The sequence below is a fragment of the Malaya genurostris genome, chromosome 2, assembly GCF_030247185.1.
Source record: "Malaya genurostris strain Urasoe2022 chromosome 2, Malgen_1.1, whole genome shotgun sequence".
Classification (NCBI taxonomy): domain Eukaryota; kingdom Metazoa; phylum Arthropoda; class Insecta; order Diptera; family Culicidae; genus Malaya; species Malaya genurostris.
In genome coordinates this window covers 283609599-283626293 of record NC_080571.1, presented here as the reverse complement: position 1 = coordinate 283626293, position 16695 = coordinate 283609599, and positions in this window count along the sequence as shown.

Below are 16695 nucleotides of genomic sequence, written 5' to 3'. Positions count from 1 at the left end.
ACACTGTTCTCGTTTCATTCGTAATACATGTAAAACTATTCCGCATTCGACTAAAGAATGGCTGTGCTTTCCACGGCATTCTACAGAGTTTTAAACTACACCGTTCCACGCCAACTGAATTGATCACCTGAACTCGGTATTATTGCATTTATTCTACATAAATTCTAGAGTTGAGATGAGTTGTCCCCATTGTATTCATATATAATTCATAATAAATAGCTTTCTTAGTATCTTGTACTAATAATCATTTTCCTATATAGTTTACGTCTCTGATGAATATCTTTGATATAACAGTAGTTGTGTTCCACTTTCTTGTTTTGGTAGTCATAATCATTAAGGCTAAACTCAAGCAGTTTGTGGTTTCCTGCTTTTTATTTGTGTGTGTGTGTATGATTTGTTGTGTGTTTGTTGTAATAAATACTGTTTTTTAAAAAAAATGTAGGTGGATTTTCTTCTTTCGTAAAGTTTTATTTTTCTTCTTTTATTGTGCCGCCTCTTCCCGAGAGCACTCGCATGTCCGTGTCGTTTTAAGATTCGTGTAGAGATGTGTGCGTAACAACCGAACGCCCATATGCATTACTGGACTGGACCACACGTACCAAATTGCACCGGCGAATTTGACCGCCACTATCACTACTTTCTGTCGCTCTCGCAACTGGCGACATTGAGGCAGAAAAAGAAGCGTTCTCTTTTTGTTTTTCTAGTAAATTCTCGATTATTACGTTGTCACTTCAGCCATCTTTTTAGGGGGACCCGATTCGTCTTCTAATTGATCATCTATAATAAAGAACGCACACCATACACGACAGGAGTCAAGTGTAGGTGCGGTTTCGCCTCTATGTTTTCTTCGTTTGATTTCATGCATTTTACGCGGTCGGTAGCCTCTCTGTAAACAGATTCGATTAATACATTTCTTAGGGTTATACAGCTATAGAATTCGCGATGTTGCTTACTAATGCTAGTTTCTATTACTACTGTTGTTTATCGACCACGAACTTCGTTCTGCTTCGGGATTTACATTATTGATTTGTTAATTTATTTATCATTCTCCTTACATTTGTTTAAAAGCAAGTGTTTATCTTAGTCGTAACTTTAGATTTCTTTAGCACCAAATTCTCAATCAACGATATTATGGCAATTTGTTAACGTATAATGTCCATTTACGTTGGCGGAGGGGTTTTCCTTATTCTGTTTGTTCTACTATTTACCCGCACCCTAGAGAGGACTTTGGATCCCTGTTCTGTAATATTCACCTTCACGTAATTAGTATGCTCGGTTTGATCCAGCGGAAATTGCTACATTATTGTAGTTGTCTTGCTCGGCTCGTCCTCACGGACAGTACTGAGACTAATTGTTTCTCACCTAAGATTTGATTTAATTCTTCGATTCGCAGGTACTGTTTGAATGGGTATTTTAGGATCATTTTTCCTAACAAAAAACTGTAACTGACGTGTTCAAGTTTTATCTATTTGATTTGAAAAAAAGAGGGGTTTCCTTCTCATGGAAAGTGACATTCACGTGTTTGCTTTTTAATTCTACTAGCAGTTATTGACGCTATTTTAGTACACAACACACGCGTACACACCGGATGACGGATGACGGCGTAGTTTTCCACGTGGTAATATGCATCTGTTGTTAATCGTATAGGAGAGCGCCTTCTGATCTCCAACAGGTGTTTATTTTTTTGTTTTTGTTTTTTTATTAGGTACTGCAGACCCTGCAGATCAGGCCAGATTACACATAGGCAGTAGATTGCACGTGAATCTCGCTGGTATTTGATGGCACGGTACTAAAGATTGCACTCTGGTTGTTAGGTAATTGGAATAACTTGTATCGCTTGCTTGGATCTGCCCGTTTTGCGATGGCATTTGGCACCAGATGGAACGTTGACGGTACGCACAGTCGAACAGTAAGAATGTTGATTTCGAAGGGGTTAAATCGGTCCCCTGTCACGACGCCATCTTGACGAGATCAAAACGTAAATAAACAATTAGTAATGTAATTGTTTTACGGTTTACCTTGTTTATTGCACGAAAATTAGAGAATTTTGGGTCGACTGTCTCACAATAACTTGTCGGTTTACCTAAACTACAGCAGATAGTGGAAGTAATTTTTACAGCTTAAGAGTCGCGATGAGTATCAAAACATCACAGTGTTTGGGGTTCAAAACGTGAGGGGCTTCATACCGGTGTCATTGGCTGGGTTAAATATTTTGATCATCTGACGGACTGAATGCAGAAGTAGGATAGTTGCCACTTAGTTTGGAAACCCCGTTAAAATATTTTGGAATGCAAAAACCGGGTAAAAACATTAAGGTCTGAGGACAGAGGGTCACGTGTTGAATTTTAAATCGACCACGTGGCTTGCTCAATTCCCTTTGCGCATCGTATTTCTCTTGTACTTTTTCGTATATGAGCAAACTGTACCGAGTTGCCAGCATACATTTTATTATTTTGATGAGAAGTTTTATCACATAAATCTATCGTATGGGTTGGACATTACATGGATTCCAATAAATAATGAAAAAATATTCAACTTTCACAAAGATTGAATGTCTGTGTGTTTGGTAGCCTTGTCGAGCCAATTTTATTTCTCTCTCCTTTTTCAGAATGCTATCAGGAAGCCAAAGTGAAAAAAAATGGCGGATGCATTGAAACTGACTTTGTTTCACAGAAAAATACAAGACTTTATTTTTATCGCGATAACATATATGTTTTTATGTACTAATCGCATCTAAACTAAATTATCTACACTTTGTCACGGTAAATTTATGATACAAGCCTTCAAAACCGAGATATTCGATGACCAAGTAGAGGTATGCATTTCCGAGCGTTCCAATTTTCAGCAGTTCTTCAGTCAGAAAAAAATACAACACGACCGCTAAACTCAATGAATACCATTGAATCATTCTGAAAATTTCACAGAATATTCTCAACTAAATTTCGAAGACATTGTCAGGTGAGTTATTCTGCACCGTTTCCAAGAAAATTTAATTTGAAACATAAAAAAATAGCAAAATACCTACGGTACTGTCCTCAGCCCTTAAGCGTAAAAGCCGGACCAAAGCTTAACCTGTTCATCCGAAACAAACTATTTTAAACGGTTCCTGATTTCAAAATTTTTCTGCCAATTAAGTTTTTTTTTGCGGTTACTGAATTCAAAGTTTTTTTTTTGTTTTCGTTTCTTGCAAAAAAAGTTTTTAAACGATTTTTCCATTGCAAAATCCGTGGCCGGTTTTTGTACTGAAACGTTCTATCCGGTTTTTGCATTCCGAAGTTCTTAAACGGGGTGTTCAAACTAAGTTACACTTACACGATTTTTGAATTCATCCGTTAATACCATGTTCATCTTTGTGTTAGACGATAAAATACAATAGAAACCAACTTCTTCATATTTCAAAAGCTACAAGGAAAGTTTTCCGAACTGTTGACGTAGGACTACACAATTATTACTAAAATCACTGTGTAATGGTTTGCTTTAAATATTTAGGAAGCTTCTCTTGGGTTTCAAATATACTTATTTGTAACTAGGCGAAAGATTCTATCGAAAATATTTCTTTGAAAATTTTGGATGCCCTGAAAAAGGCCGTTTAGTTTGTTGGTGAAGAATGGAACTGATCAGGAACATTCAGCACTCGAGGATGCAGATCATCCGGTTTGTTCTCCAATGTGAACAACCAGCAGAAGCTTGATGACAAGCATTGCCTCTCATATGACGTGATCGTATGTATTCCAAGTTAAGAAAATTCTCATTAATTGTTTGAGAATTTCTGTAGGTTTGACAAGAATGTTTCTTTAAATGTCTGCTACGCTTAATAATGTCGATGTCATTTTTCTGGAATGCAAAGAAACAGAAGAATCTAGATGAAAGACGAACAATGCACAAATAATTTTTTTGTGTGTACGCAAGTTCGTTCTCCTTGTACGGATACAAAGCCTTGCTCATGGCATTTATGAACCGCACATAATGCAAATCGATTCAATACTAACACCGATTGCGTAAACAGGCTCTGTTTAAAACATAGTCGTCTTCGTTATGAAATATTATTAGTTTTGTTGTCGAGTTTTCGACCATAAATTGTCAAAAATTTCCAAGCAGTAGATGCCAACTTCGAACTGTAGGCGGTCAAAACATGACTACTAGTATATTTTCATGTTATGATAATTTACCAAGATTAAAAGTTCGCGGATCATGACCCGTTTGGACTGATTTCGCTGAAATTTAAGCGTAACGCACTTGACCTTGTTGGGCATAACTTCAGGCGTGTTTCAGCTACGATGGTAATCTTCGCAACAGAAATTCAGGTGTTATGTTTTAAAATGAGATTTCAAATAGCAATTAAACGGAATGGTGTAATGAACGTATTTTTTAACACAATTTTAACTAATGTCTCAAATGATATACATTTAAATAGCAAAACAGTAACAAGTACGATGAACTACTTTTAATCTAAATCATTAACAATTAAAATATGTTTTTGTAAAACGACGACGCCCAAAATAACGTTTTTACTTGCGTCCATTGTTCCGGTTTTGATTTTGTGTTTCAGAATTTAAACACTTAAACAAACTGCATGAAAAAAACACGTGTGAAACAAACCTCTTACAAACAAACTCTACGTCGAGTTCTTGCAAATACTGCGGACTCCCCCACAATGCTCGAGTAAATTTCTGCAAAAGCTGTCAAATCGGTAGAAAAATGTTGAATGTGTTAATAATTTTGAAAATTCATGATAAAAATAAATAAATAAAAAAAATTTACAGCTAAATTCACTTGAAAAATCATCGCAAAAATGGAAGAAAAACTTTTTGTTCTGACATAGTAATGTCGATTAGAATTCATTGTGCATAAAAGTGACATTCGAATTTCACAAACCGGTGGTGCCCGAAAGCTTCAGCGCCTCAGAAAAGTCCCTATAAAAAATTTGAATAAAATCGGACAGTAGCAAGGGGATCCACACAGCGGTCAAAGTTTTCCGACATCCGATAAACGAAAATCATCATTGTATGAAGCCTGTGATGTTTTAGAAATGCATGAAACGTCGAGATTTCGTGTCATTTCGAAGAAAATGTTTTGGAAACAAAATCAACTGTGGGACTGGTAAAATACTGATGGATGAAAGTACTCCTGAGCAGAGTTACCATATTCACAGATGTTTCTGTAAAACCGCGGTTTTTTTTACCTAGTTTGCTACACAGATTCTGTGTCACAGAACACAGATTTTACCAAAATTCACAGATTTCTGCTAATTTTTTTGAATATTCCATGAAACATGCAGATTTTCAAAAATTTTATCAGAGATTATGATCGAAAATATGCAACACAGATGGTACACAGATTTTTCAAGTTAAACACAGATTTTAAAATGGCAGCTCTGCTCATAGACGCACCACCAGAGTTGCCAGATTATTTTTTCAAAAATCAGTCAAAACTCAAAAATATATCTGGATTTGTCTCGGTCTACTATATACAAGGAAACTTTTGCCGGGCTTCATTTTCAGTGAGCAAAAAAAAGGTCTCCCCACCTATCCTATAGAGACCAAAATCGTAATGATCTAGCGAAATCTGACAAAATCTAGGAAAATTTGGAAAATCTGGCAAAAGATCTGGTTAGTTTGAGTGTCTGGCAGAGATGCCATTTATACAGATTTATCTGTATTATACAGATTTTTACATGCGCATACAGATTTCATACAGAATACAGATTTTGTACAGATTTCCTTAACTCAATACAGATTAATACAGATTTCACAAAAAATTGGAAAGAACAAATAAATTTTTTTCGACTGAGCTCTCTTTGCGGCCCTTATACGTGACAATATTTTGTCAATCCAAAGTATTGTCAATACCGTCAATCCAACTGGATTGGTAATTTCTGTTTGCATTTTTCGAAAAAATCCAGAGTTTGGAGCTTTAAATATTGTACCGAATACTGAAATCTTGAGAAAAGAGTTCATTGCACACATTAAACAGTTTCCACTCTGGAGAGAAAATATTGTTGGATTGATGAGCTTTGAGTTTTGATTTTTTGACTATATTTTCAACAATCCGATATTAGTTTCCACTACACGGTCAATAGTATTATCAATACTCCTTGTATTGACAATAGTATGGCCTCGTGTGAAGGCCACATTTGCTACTAGTGACGATATAAATGATTCTTAATTGGTATTGAATATCTTAAATTGTTGTTAGTATTTGAAGTTGAGCACTGAGATCCCACATCAACTAACCAAGTCAACATTTTGAATGTATTTGAAAATGAAACTGTTTTATTGATTCTGATTGTTGAAAATTTGAAAACTTTTCATTTCGTCGTTGTAGAGTGGGATATAAATATTGAACGCTCCTTCAATTTCTCATCATAAAACAATAAAATGTTGGAAAAACATTACCTCAACACATTTTCAATTGAAAATGTCGGTTTTATAGCAAATACAGATAAATACAGATTTTTCATTTAGAGTAATACAGATTTTCTATGAAAATATCTGGCATCTCTGGTGTCTGGCGAAGCGAGGAAAATCTGGCTTTTGCCAGACAAATCTGGCAACCTGGCAACGCTGCCCACCACTATCTCCTATATGCCCCGTTTACACTTCTGCTGGCTGCCAGCATGCTGGTGTCAGTGTACTGCCCTCTTAGGAAAAAACGTTCAACTGTGGTCCAATGATCCAAAGTATTAGACCAACGAAGGACCACCGTTGAACGTTTTTTTCCTAAGAGGACAGTACACTGACACCAGCATGCTGGCAGCCAGCAGAAGTGTAAACGGGGCAATACGGGGAAATCATTGCGACAAACGAAGTACTCTGAAAGTGATGAAATAAAACCCAATCGAGTTACTTTCGGAGTTATGTTTCATCGCATCCAGAGTAGTTGGGATAATGCAATCCAGTAAGCAGTCCAAATGGTTTTTATTTTAGTAGTTCAATTGTCAGATCGATTCCCTCGGTTTCGGGATGCATTTGGGTCATGATGTAAGGAATAGTCCTTCAAAAAATCTGATTCAAATAGGATTCCGATATCTCAGGTTAGCTTACATTAACGCCATTTGACGCGGCTTCATCCCATTTTCGTCAAAAATCATTTATTTCAAATCTTTATTCGTTTTAAAACAACAAAAGTAAACAGTCAAAAATCTCAAATAATTCGTTTCATGTCGTTTCAGTTTTCAGTATAGTAAGACTTCGGTGACGATGTTGTAGTTGAGAACTCCTTCATTCTAATTTAACATGACATCTCTTGAGATTCACATCATTATGATGGTGTATTTCGAACGTGTTCGCTGTTTAGGACGCTAGAACAGGATCTCGTGATCAGAACAGTTATTTTAGGTAAGTCAAATCAAGACCTAAAATTCAACTATATTCTGTGCATTCGCGCCGAAAATGCAAGAGATTCGCAGCTGTGCACTCAAAGCCAAGTATTTCGCCACCAACAGAATGATAAACTAGAAGCTATCTACGCAAGAGTGCTTTAGAAATAGTCTCTCCTCATAACTTATACCTATGCTGTCTTTCACCAAGGCCTAATGACGCTTTGGCTAAATTTGACATAAAAAAACCGTATCAGTAATATCAAGATTCCGGAAAACGGAATACCAAAGTCTCGGTTTTATTTTTTTTCTATTTAGATACACATAAAAAATTCGAAAAGTGATCAAATTTTGATCATTTTCAGCTCAGTTAGTTTTGTTTCGGTTAGTAATATTATTGCACCTATTGGTTGGAAATATTTCTACGTATTGATTAAAATGAATGAAACTGATGAAATTTTTAATTTCAATAGTGTACTGTCTCATTTTGCCTGAGTATAAGACGCTTGGTAGTTTTCGCGGCTTTCACTGACAGAGACGATGAGTTTGAAGTAGTAAGCGATATACTATCTGCATATTAAGTACCCGAGTTTTGCGAAACCACTCCTGAAGAAAGAAGCCCATTTCGACAGATATTTCTTGACACATTGCAGAACTTTCAGCGGAATCTGTCTATTAGTTCGTTTACGACAGCTGTTAATAAGCACGAAATTTCATGTGTTGAAGCAATGAAAATGGCATGCGAGTGATTGACTATTTAAATCAAACTTCAAAACTGCGCGAATTTCTAAATACAAGTGATATTTTTACTAATGATTCAGTCTCACATGAGAACCGTCAGATCGCAGCTATCTGAAGGAAATGGGAGTTCAGACAAGCACCGTAATTAAAAGAATTTCAAAATAGTTTTGAATTGTTTCCAATTAATAAGATTAACGCCAAGAGGCAATTCCAAAAATGAAATACAATTTTGTTTTTTTCGCTACTGTTCCTACTTCGTGTCCATCAAGTCGCCAAACACTCATCGAAAGACGGTAGATCACTGTTGCAATTGGATCCCACGGATATTAATCGACCGTACACTACCGTTCTGTATTCGGTATAAAATTCTGATTTGAACAAATCATTTGTCTGTTGTCTTTGTATCTTCGGTTAAAATTCCGATCTCTACTGCTGTCTATAATCCTATCAAAGTATAATAAAGTTATTTGATTTAAATTCTTACACACTAAAATCTACCTTACCAAAACGAGTATATGAACAAAAAAACGTATTCAAGTGCGCTTATGCTATTTGATCTTTCGTCTCCTGTGTAGTAGTAATATATTATCATCAATTTAGTCAGAAGGAAGATGTGATCACAGAAAAATGTTTTCGCCTTGCAAAAATCTCCAGAATCGAGATGATCGACGAATTGTGCAATTGTCGCTCGCAGACCGAGAGAGGAAAAAAAACCTAACGCGCTGCGCTAAACCGATTCAATGCTAACTTAACGACAAAGAACGTTGCTTAACTTTCCGTATGATGTGGATGTGTGTTCGGCGTCTGTATCAATCCTAGTATAAATTTTACGCTTATGAACTAGATACTATGTGTGTTAATGAATAAATGAATGAATGATTCGTGAGACGAGGACGTTTCACAGCCATCGCAAATGGGGTATTTATGTTTTCACTAGGTAGCTGGGAGCTAGCCATCTCTTTACGAAACTCCCTGTCACTCCGGGAAAAAATAGGGCATTTGGATTCCTACGGTTCCTAGTGTGAAATGTACATACTCGTATGTTGTTATGGGCCAAAAAAAAGCAGAAACAATAAATAGATATACTAACTATAGAAGACTTGTATCAGTACACAATAGGATACTTATTTGAATTACTTAATTCCTTTCTTTTTTTTTGGTAATGTGGAAAGTTTAAAAACAAATGCATTTTGGAGTAAGTGTCAGCCAGTTAGGTTCACAAACTAAATACTGAACAGGAAAACGAAGTTGAAATGGCATGCGTGATATGTAGGTATACCTTCTTTTAATTCTTCCATCAATTTATCCAATGTGCCGGTTTAATTTATTTTGTATTTGTTGTTTTACTTCAGTTTTTTTCTTTTATCTAGGCACGACAAGTACACAATTTATCTAAAATATGCAATTTATTGAGTTTGATTCTCTTCACAAATTCTTTGGTTTGGCTTGTTTTTTACTTTATTTTATTTTTTTTCTTTGCTTCATTACATTAGGGGAGGCCGGTTCTGCACCAGGATTTCCGCTTATTTTTTCTAGCTGGCATTGTTTGCTTTTTGTCGATTGGTTTAATTATATTCCTTGCTTGCAGGTGTGGGTTTTGTGTTTAGTTGCTCAATCAGATAATGCTTATATGTAGTATCATTCGTTGTGAGGGGTGAAATTCATTTTTAATCTTCCATTTTTATCTCGGGAAGGAGATGAGTCTTACCTACTAGGTGTGTAACTGTTCGAAAATATGTACAACACTTCAAGGAGGGGATACTTTTAATATAGATTCAATACACTTATAGAGATTTGATAGTACACTTATATTTTTTAATAAAAATTAAGGAGGTATCGCCATTTGATTATATTCTTAATTTCTATTGATAGAAAATTGTTCGATTTCGTTGTGTTCTGTAACATCCGATTGGAAGGGACTAGATGAAATAGTTGTGCAAACCTTGTTTAATAAGCGAAACAAAAAACTAATCGTAATGGAAGGGCTATGATTTGATAATTTGAGCAAGATGATACTGTTGACGCAAAGATTATATGAAAAAGAAATACACTTCGGTAGTCTAACGGTGTAAGCTAGCATTCGAATAAGTCTTCTCTTACGAAAACGCAAACACTGTCACCAGCATTTTGGTGGTAGATTTTTAAAACTTAAGGAACTACGCAAATCGTTTCTCCCAACTGAACTCTCATGAAAACACAAGCCGGGTGGACAATGTCAGAGGCATAACCCGATGGACGTAAATACGAATAAAACACAACATGAATCCTATGGTACTGAAGAATGATGTTGAAGAATTCGACTGATCCGCAGATGAAAATAATTGCTGCTGGTTCGATAAGAACGGCGCACAAAGACAATCGAAAATGTAATCCTTAATTTTATGCGAATACAATTGTTCTAATACCAAGCATTGCCCTGATATTCGCAACACTAAGCTACCAAAAAGGTATGGATTCACAAGTAAAAATATAAAAATTAAAAATAATCGGCATGTTCTTAATTCATCGTTTTACGGTACTTTTGAGAAAATTTTCCCTGGGAAATATCAAAACAGTTCTTAAGAATCAATATTTTCATTCTGAAAAGAACTGGCTGGAAAAGATTTCCGTTGGTAGGTAATGTTGAGCACTTTTTCCTAGAAGGCCCACTGAATATTGATGCAAAAAATTATCTTTGAGTTTGGTGTGATTTGAGCGCATTTTTTCTCATGAAAAGGACTATTTGAGCAATATTGTGTATAGCACACTTAAAAATTTTTACGTCTTATTAGATGCACATAAATGGAGCGTCGCAGTTCACGCAAATTTACGTGGAAGAAGATTTAATATTGTGTCTAAAACTCCATGACATGAAATTCATTGAAATAAAAAAAAAAGAATTTTGTAGCAACCCACCGCGACTTGAACCGAGAATCATTGGATCGCAAGTTCGTCTGATAATCGACTGAGCCACAGAAGCATGCATCTGCTTGGCCGGTAAAAGGTGCATTTAAATTCATACAATCGCACCTGCTAGTAGAACACAAGTTACAGTCGAAACCAGTAAAATTCAAGCTCATCTAACAATAAAGTCATTACAAATAAAATTTTCCGTCATTTGACAAATTAAATCTTTATGAATTACATCGTATGAGGGATTAAGTCACCTGTAAAATTCAAATTTTTTAGAGTGAGTCTTCACTCATTTGACATGGATGACAGTTATTATTTGCCTCTCGGCCACACACTTAAAAAAATCCCTGTGATTTTACATCTTATTAGATGCACATAAATGGAGCGTCGCAGTTCACGCCAATTTACGTGGAAGAACATTTAATATTGTGTCTAAAACTCCATAACATAAAATTTATTAAAATAAAAAAAGAATACTGATAGCAACATCCGCGACTTGAACCTAGAATCATCGGATCGCAAGTACGTCTGTTATTCGACTGAGCCACAGAAGCATGCATCTGCTTGGCCGGTAAAAGGTGCATTTAAATTCATACAGTCGCACCTGCTAGCAGAACGCAAGTTACAGTCGAGACCAGTAAAATTCAAGCTCATCTAACATTAAAGTCATTACAAATAAAATTTTCCGTCATTTGACAAATTAAATCTTTATGAATTACATCGTATGAGGGATTAAGTCACCTGTAAAATTCAAATTTTTTTGGAGTGCACATAATATCAGATAACGCCCTACTGAACTATATGTGTCAATAAAATTGAAGGTCAGAAGTATACAACCATGTTTCAATATCGGGTTTGTCATCCATTTGATGTTTTGATAACCAAAATTGCTACGAACTGTCGGATTTATTTTTAAAGTATATAATCTCTGTAGAGAATATCACCGATGCTAGTTTTTTCTTGATTCTATAGAAAATTGGCTCAAAATTCAAAAGTTCTTAAAGGTAATTTCGAATTTTTAAGATATCAGGTCGTCAAAACATGAGATAACTAAGTGCTCACAAGTTTCGATCTCATGCCTCCCAGTGTGTCTATGATGATATTTGGTCAATAGAACGGTGTCGACTGGGTGCTATCGCCTTCTGCATTAGAAGCATAATGAGAGTGTGCGAATTGGTTTGTATGTAATAATTCATTTGAAACGCGAAAATTATTGAAAAGCCTTCGAATTGGGCAAGTATTTCGCCTTGACGTCTTATTGCCTAAGTGTATTTGAGCCCTTAATTCGACTTTAAATTGTCAAATTGTTTTCATGAAAACCGTTTGCAGCATTCTTTGCAATTCACAAACTAGCATTTTGCATGTCATTCTTATATAATTTGACGCATAAGGCAAAATTAAGACGTAAGAATAACTTTTTGTGTATAAATAATAATTCTATTCATATTATGAGTTTGTTATGCATTTGATGCAAACATTTCATTTAGGCGGGGCTGGTCAATGAAACGGTGACAACGAGACACGATTTGCTCTGTATACGAGTAAGCTCATCGGAATCCGATTGAGTCAACACCTCCCTGAGTTTTGGACTAATTCACTACGAAAGAAGAATTTCAGAATTCAGTTTCAGAATCCAGGTTCAGAGTCTTTTCTAGAACTCAGTTTCAGATCCAGAATTCAATTTCAAAATCCAGGTCCAAAATTTAATCGCGAAATCCATGTTCAGAATTCAATTCCAGATCTAGAATTTATTTCTTCTACGTTCAGAATCCAACTCCAAAATTTTAGTCCATGATTCAGTTTTTTCTGAATCCAGGTTCAGAATTCAGCTACAGGTCAAAAATTTAGTACCAGAGTCCAGGTTCGGAACTCAATTCCAAATTCTAGGCTTAGAATACAGGTTCAGAATCCAGGATCAGAATCTTGGTCCAGAATTCAGTCCCAGAACTCAGTTCCAGACCCAGAATTTAGTTTCAGAAGCCAGGTCCGGGAATAAGTTCCAGAATATCCAGATCCAAAATTTAGCCCCAGAATCCATGGCCAAAATTCAATTTCTGAATCCAGATTCAGAATTTGATTCCAGGTACAGAATTTAGTTCGGAAATCTAGGTTCGGAATCCAGGATCAGAGTCTTGGCCTAGAATTCAGTCCCAAGACGCAGAATTTAATTGCAGAATCCAGGTCCAGGATTTAGTTCCAGAATAACCAGGTCCAAAATTCAGCCCAACAACCAGATTCAAAATTCGATTTCTGAGTCCAAGTTCAGAATTCAATTCCAGGCCCAGAATTCAATTTCAAAATCCAGGTTCAGAATCTTGGTCCAAAATTCACTTCCAGAATCCAAGTTCGGAATCTGCCTCTAAAATTTTGGTCCAGTATTCAAAATTCAATCCCAGAATCCCGGTTCAGAATTCAATTCCAGATCCAGAACATAGTTCCAAAATCTAGGTTCAGAATCCAGTTTCAGAGTCTTGGTCCAGAATTCAGTCTCTGAGCTCAGCTCCAGAATCAGAATTCAATTGCAGAATCCAGGTCCTGGATTTAGTTTCAGAATAACCAGGGCCAAAATTCAGCCTAACAACCAGATCCAAAATTAAATTTCTGAATCCAGATTCAGAATTCAATTCCAGGCCCAGAATTCAGTTTCAAAATCCAAGTTCAGAATCCAAGTTCAGAATCATGGTGCAGAATTTAGTTCCAGAATCCCAGTTCAGAATCCAGCTCTAAAATTTTTTAGTCCAGAATTGAATTCCTGAGTGCAGATTCAGAATTGAGTTTCAGATTCGAAATTCAGTCCCAGAATCCAGGTTCAGAATTCAATTCCAGGTCCATAGTTTAGTTCCAAAATGTAGGATCGGAATCCAGGATCAGAATCTTGGTCCAGAATTCAGTCTAAGAACTCAGTTCCAGGCCCAGAAATCAATTGCAGAATCCAGATTCAGCATTCAGTTCCAGAAAAACCAGATCCAAAGCCCAACAATCCAGGTCCAAAATTCAATTTCTGAATCTAGGTTAAGAATTCAATTCCAGGTCGAAAATTCAGTTTCAAAATCCAGGTTCAAAAACCTTTATCCAAAAATTTAGTTCAGAATCCAAGTTCAGAATCCAGCTCTTAAATTTTGGTCCAGGATTCAGTTTTCAGTCCAGAATTGAATTCCTGAATACAGATTCGGAATTCAGTTTCAGAATCGAGGTTCAAAATTTAATCCCAGAATCCAGTGTCAGAATTCAATTCCAGGTCCAGAATTTAGTTCGAAAATCTAAGTTCAAGGATCCAGGATCAAAGTTTTGGTTCAGATTTCAGTCTCAGAACACAGTTCTTGGTTCAGAATTCAGTTTCAGGTTCCAGGTCTAGGATTCAGTTCCAGCCAGAATAACAAGGTTCAAAATTCAGCCCAACAATCCAGGCCTAAAATTCTATTTCTGATTCCAAGTTTAGAATTCAATTCCAGGTCCAAAATTTAGTTTCAAAATTCAGGATCAAAATCCAGATTCAAAATCCTGCTCGTAATAATTTTAGAAGAAAATAAGTAGTAATGAGAACGTTTATCAATATTCGGAAGTGTGAAGGAAACATGTCAGTATTCGCTATACTGCATCATCCAGTTATCCAATTGACATTACCAGCCCACTTTGTTTATTTCATTCGTCGGTGCTGTTCGTTTCACTCGATAGAAAATGTCATTCTATAGTCAGACTTCAATTGAAACACGTCTCAATCCCCAACTATCGGACACCCATGAAAGAGTCGGGTGAGTCGTCGTCCCTTCGTAAAGTAGGTGAGACATAATCATTTCCGTTATTTTGCTGGCGAATGAAAATTGAGGCCAAAACCGGGGTGTTCAACAAGTTGAACATTAATAATAATAATAATTTTCTCTCTTCATCATGGAGGCTGGGACGGCCAGCAATTGTGGTTGTCATGCTGTTGAAACCATCAATCTGAATTGGGATGATATCAATTGAAAAATACAATTTTCTAAACATCTCTTGTTAGTCAATCAGCAGACAGCTAGTAAATGACAATCGTGCCATTTTTTCTCCTTCTTAGTCTAGGTCGTCGATTAATTGAAATCACCAGTCCAACATAAACAAAATTATTACGACAGGAGAATATCTGAATATCTCAACGCGAATAAATGAATGTTTTATGACTCATCACAATAATTTTTGATCAATTTTTAAAAACCCGTATATTATTAGAGACGCATAGTAATGTCCGGTCAATAAGTTTCCGGTCTGACAAACAGATGGCGCCACCAATAAAAATATCCCTCTAGCGTTCAATAGAGACATCCTTCCAATGTCTTCTGCCAAATTTCACGACATTCGATTCATTAGTGAGTTTGTCATTCGAAAAAAAATCGTGTTGATCAAATACTGGTTTTGCCCACGAAGAGCCGCTCCAGTCGATGACCAACATGCGGGCCACCCGCCGGGTCTTCGTAGGCTGGGAGTGTTTCCCGGGGACCCATAGAAGGATGCGGCAACCTTTGAAACGTTTCCACGTTAGATTTCATCACCACCGCCACGAAGAACCACATCCATCGATGAGGACAACCCGCCGGATCAAAGACTCAAGGGTGTTTCCTGAGGAAACCTAAATGGATTGTTTCCTAATAAATAACATCTTTGAAAAAATACTGGTTTTAATAAAAAGAAGCGGCTTGATAAACATTACCCTGGCTCTGCTTCAAGCGAATGAACAACTATTGACTAGTAAGCTCAATTTAAATGGGATCGTGCGAACACTGATAATGCACCACACTCTGCTCTTCCGGAAATCGCCTCAAAAGCTCAATCCGTCAATTGCACCTGATCTAGGATAACTTTTCGTTGCGATGGTTAAATTCCCTGAATTGAAATTCGAATAGCTACCGCATGAACTATATTCGCCGAATTTTGCCCCCAGCGAGTATTTTCTGGAAAGAGATGATGATTCAAATGATGAGATCTAAAACCATGTTTTGAGACTAAGGAGAAATCGTGGTGTAGAAATGCAGGAACGCCTTCGAAACTCGAAATTTGGACTAAAAGTGTTGTTTGCTTTGTCAGATTGGGAACATTGTCAAGACAAGTGTTTGAAATACTTAAAATCGGGACGCAACATAATACAGCGAAAAAAAAATCTTCACTTAGCCTGGAATGGAATGCGTGAATAAACGAACATATGCGAAACAGTATCATCTAAGGAACTAGGTGCCATCAATATGCGATTTTTCGCAGGTAGCTTCCCAACTATTGAACACTTCCCGTCATCGAGATTCATATATGTTGGCGGACCACAAAACGCAAGTCGAACCTCCCTTCGTACTATGGGAAACAGTAAAGATAAATTAATTGATTCGATTATTACTACTTATTACTGCTAAACAATAGTCTTTGTTTTTTTTTCAATGAACCTACGACGATTGCGATTGCCGTGTCTGGTAAGCGATAATACATAACGGATACAGGGAACACATAATATTAGAAACAAACGGTTCGAATACCTAACAAAATCAACTAAATCAGTGGGATAATAGTACGGCTATGTATGTATGTATGTATGTATGTCGTTACGTATAGAGCTAATGGAACAAACGTAAAGCTATTTCAAATGATTAAATATTAACATAGCATAGTACAATGTAGGACCACATTCAAGTCCTCTGGAAGTGTGCTTTCTATACTAGGGGTGGGAGACACCCTATTTGACTAATAAACCTGCACCGCGTACGTATGATCTATCCTTAAGTGCTAAT